This window comes from Castor canadensis, chromosome X (assembly GCF_047511655.1).
Source record: "Castor canadensis chromosome X, mCasCan1.hap1v2, whole genome shotgun sequence".
NCBI lineage: Eukaryota > Metazoa > Chordata > Mammalia > Rodentia > Castoridae > Castor > Castor canadensis.
Genome location: NC_133405.1, coordinates 91,554,824 through 91,559,356, shown reverse-complemented (window position 1 = coordinate 91,559,356; position 4,533 = coordinate 91,554,824). Strand labels below are relative to the sequence as shown.

Here is a 4,533-nt window from a genome sequence, read left to right as displayed (position 1 = left end):
GCTTACTATAGAAATACCTGAATATCAATATTTATCACTGTACTATTCGAATAGCTAATTTATGGAATCAGCATAGGTGCTCATCAACAGGTGACTAGAAAAGTAAATGAAACTTTACTCAACCAGCAAAAGGAATGAAATAACATCAATTGCAGGAAAATGGATGACATAAGAGATCATCGTGTTAAGTAAAATAAGCAAGTCTCTCAAAGACATGGATCACATGCTTTCTCTCATATGTGGAATCTAGGGAAGAAAAAGGACATGAAAGTGAAAAGAGGCCTAATAGAGATGTGGGAGTGGAAAGTGGGAGGAGGTATAAGAAAGAGTAACAGAGCGGTGAAAATGATCGAAGTACACTATATGCATGTAGGGAGGAGCTAGCACAATGGAAGATCTCACTTTGTCCAATCACTGTGCCGTAATGATTTTTAAAATGGCAATGATGGTAGTGTTACCAATCAGCTGGTTGGTGTCCTTTTGCTCTCCTTGGATGGAAATTGTGAGTAGGCAAAGGGTTTCTCTTCTAGTGTTGGGAGTCCTGGGCCCATGAGTGCCCCAAGGCCTAGAGGATGGCATGGTAGACCCAGAGGCTCACATTTCCGAGACCTGAGAATCATGGGCTTTTTACTGCACACTGTAGAAGCCAGAGGCATGGCTCTAGGTACTCAGATTGGAGGGTTGTTGCGGGTTTTAACCACCTGTGACCTCAGCACTGGCCAGGTATACTCTTTGGCCTCTAGTAGCAATGAGATTCAGTAGCAGGCAACACTTGCTAGTGTAACAGCTATGGGGTGGAATGCAGGTTTTGGCACCCTGAGTTTTTCCAGTGGCCAATATTACAGCTCTGGAACCTAGGGTATCAGGATATTTTGACTTTGACAGGAGCTAGTTTCCCACCTCTCAGGCCTAGTGTGTTGGGACACTGGGCTCTTAAAGCATGACAACTACTTGGAGTACTTCCACTGCTTGGGTCTGGCAGTTTCTCTTTTCTTATTCTTCACAGTATATTTTTCTTCAGCCTTGGCTTTGCCCTCTCTTGCCTTCTCTATACTTCCAATGCTCCTCAGTTCTGACACCTCTGCTCCTCCTCATTTCTTCCTGACCTTTCTCTGGATGTGCAGTCACCTTCTTGCTGCTACTTCTGGTGCTGCAACTGTTGCTGTTGTTGAACGATTTGGTGGCTGCTTTTGTCTTCATACTTGGCACAACACCACTGCTACCACTCCAACATCTCTTTGTGTTATCAGCTATACCCACTCTAGCAAAAGTAGGCAAGAGATCACAGATAGCAGCATTTAAGCTGCTAAAGTTTCAACACCAGTGTGCAACACAAGAGGGTTTCTCCAGGGTAATTCCAAAAGTGATCCAAGCAGCCTATGTATATTATCAAAATGTTTGAGGGAGGGCCAGATGTCACTGTTTAAACAACCACAGGACATCCCTTCATGCAAATGGAGGGCTGTAATTTGCACCAGTATCAAGCCTACTGCTGGACCACCAGGGCATATGCTGCCACTTTGGCCTGGATAAAAAACCCTGCAGGAACATCTGAATACACCAAAGATTATAAATGGTTGTAATCATTTGGAGAAGACATTAAAAGGGTGCTTACAATACAGACCTTAGGAAAGTTTATCAGAGTGCTAACACATGTACTAGTATTTAAGAGAACTTAAGTGATGCTTAAGAATGCATCACTTCTGCCCCAGTGTCCCAGGGAGAGATGGGTCCTTCTGATCCTTCTCAACAGGAAAGGCATTTGGAATTTTAAATATAAATTAAGCTAAAGCAATGAACAGCACTCCGGGTCCTTGGCCACCTCCATTAGGAGTCCGGGAGCCCGAAATCGCTCCCAGTAGCTCTGCCCCCGCCTCTTGGGGCCCCTCGCTTTCCCCCACTCCCCAGGGAGCAGCCCTTGGGCAGGTGGAGACCAGGTACTGAGTGAAGCAGGAGGACAGAGGAAGCAGCTGAGGGGCGGGAGGCAGAGCCAAAGGAGGCAGAGAGGTCCTGGGCTTGGCTCCTTGCCTCTGGCTGTTTGGAGTCTCCACCGCCGCCGCTGGGTTCTGAGCATCAGACAGGGAGGAGGAGCTGGAGCTGGAGGAGGAGCCGCCACAGCCAGCTTCCTGCCAGACATAACTCACTTCAAGAAGCTACCATGTCAGAACGTGGAATTAAATGGGCTTGCAAATATTGTACATATAAAAACTGGCCATCTGCAATCAAGTGTACTATGTGTGGTGCCCAAAAACCTACTGGAATTATTGCAGAAGATCCATTCAAAAGTGATTCGAGTGATGTTGGTAGAGATTGGGATCCTTCCAGCACTGAACTTTGTTATGGACTTTGTTATGTCCAGACTCTAGTGCAAGACCAAGGGTTAAGCCTTGGTACAGCATGGAAAATGCAAATAAATGAGTCATGCCACATGTGCACATATTTGAACTGGCCAAGAACAATCAGATGTACTCAGTACTTATCCCAACGAAAGACCAGGAGTCCCACAGAATCTCCTCAATCCTCAGGATTTGACTCAAGACAGTTGCTTTTTCTGTTGATCCTTATGAAGAAAAGAAACAAACTGAACACAAGGACCCAGCATTGGACTTGTTCTATTTGCACATATGAAAACTGGGCTACACCTAAAAAATGTGTTATTATCCCAGACCTAATAACATTGAAGCAATAGAGTTAGCAGAGACTGAAGAAGCATCTTCAATAACAAATTAGCAAGATAAAGCTCAATTGAATGGAAGCTGCCATAGTGGTAATAGCCAAAAAAAGACCACTTCCTACTACGAAATGAGACTCTGAAATGAAAATGGATATTCAGAGGGTTGAATTGGCTGGTACTGTTGGCAGCAAGGAATAACTTGAAGTGGACTTCAGAAAAGTAAAGCAAATTAAAAACAGGATGAAAAAGACTGATTGGCTATTCCTCAATGCTTCTGTGGGAGTTGTAGAAGGTGATTTAGGGGCCATAGAAACATACAGTTCATCAGGAGGAAATACTGCATGTCAGCTCACTGTGGATGAAATAAACTTGCTGAATGGTCCTTCTACCTGTGATGTTGGCTATACTCTTGGTACACTTGGCTATACAATTTCAGAGGCAGGATATGCTAGCAATATTGCTTACAGAGGTGTCTCAACAAGCAGCAAAGTGTATTCCAGCAATGGTATGTCCTGAACTGACAGAACAAATCTGGAGAGAAATAGCTGCCTCTCTTCATCAAAAAAAGGGGGATTTTGCTTGCTGTTTTCTAACTGACCTTGTAACGTTTACGTTGCCAGCAGATATTGAAGACTTGCCCCCAACAGTCCAAGAAAAATTATTTGATAAGGTGCTTGATAGAGATGTTCAAAAGGAGTTAGAAGAAGAATCACCAATTATAAACTGGTCCTTGGAGTTGGTTAAACTTTTGGGCAGTAGACTGTATGCACTTTGGAACAGGACTACAGGAGACTGCTTACCTGACTCAGTACTACAAGCTACTTGGTGTATTTGTGACAAGGACTGAGTGCTTCGGAAAGCCCTGCATGACAGCTTGCATGACTGTTCACACTGGTTTTACACACGCTGGAAAGATTGGGAATCATGGTATTCTCAGAGTTTTGGTTTACATTTTTCATTGAGAGAAGAACAGTGGCAAGACAACTGGGCACTTATACTCTCTCTTGCTGGTCATCCTGGAGCAAGTTTGGAAAAGACACACATTTTTGTACTTGTACATATTCTTAGACGACCAGTTATAGTTTATGGAGTAAAATATTATAAGAGTATCCAGAGAGAAATTTTAGGATATACTCAGTTCCAAGGAGTTTATCTGTGTTTGTTATGGGAACAGAGTTTTTGTTGGAAAAGTCCGATTGCACTGGGCTACAGAGGGGCCACTTCTCTGCTTTGGTTGCCATGGAAAATGATGGTTGTGGCAACCGAGGTGCTGGTGCTAACCTGAACACCAATGTCATCATCACCTTTTTGCCACTGGTTGACAGTGAAAGGAAGCTACTCCATGTGCACTTTCTTTCCACACAGGAGGTAACGAGGAACAACAAGAGAAACTGTCGAGGGAGTTGCTGGATTGCTGCATGACCGAAGGGGGAGTTCTAATTGCCATGCAGAAAAGCTCTCCAGAGCGAAACCACCCCTTGGTCATGCAGGTGATAGAAAAATGACTTGACTGCTACTGACAGATATGGCCTTGTACATCCTTGTCTGATGGAGAGGAAGATGAAGATGATGAAGATGAATGAAAGAAATCAAGGAACATAAGACCAAGGCCATTACTGTTTGTAATGGCCCCAAAGTCAATGTGGTGCTTCAAGCAGAATATACAATGTGGAATGTAGCAGATCTGGCAGGACATGCTCACAAGTATTTTGCTGACCCACACCTAGTGGAGATAATGCATCTCCTGCATGAGGAGATAGAGAACTTTGGTTGAACGACATTTTGTAAACAAACAAACAAACAAAACTAAGCTAATTTTATTGATAGATCCTTTCTCGTCCTTTCAAATTGTAAATCTG

The 4,533-nt window shown here is 43.7% G+C and overlaps 1 pseudogene; it reads left to right on the top strand.

The window, feature by feature from the left end:
- Positions 1-2,158: 2,158 nt before the first annotated feature.
- On the top strand, positions 2,159-4,257 carry LOC109677602 (ubiquitin thioesterase ZRANB1 pseudogene; annotated as a pseudogene).
- The last annotated feature ends 276 nt before the right edge of the window (positions 4,258-4,533 follow it).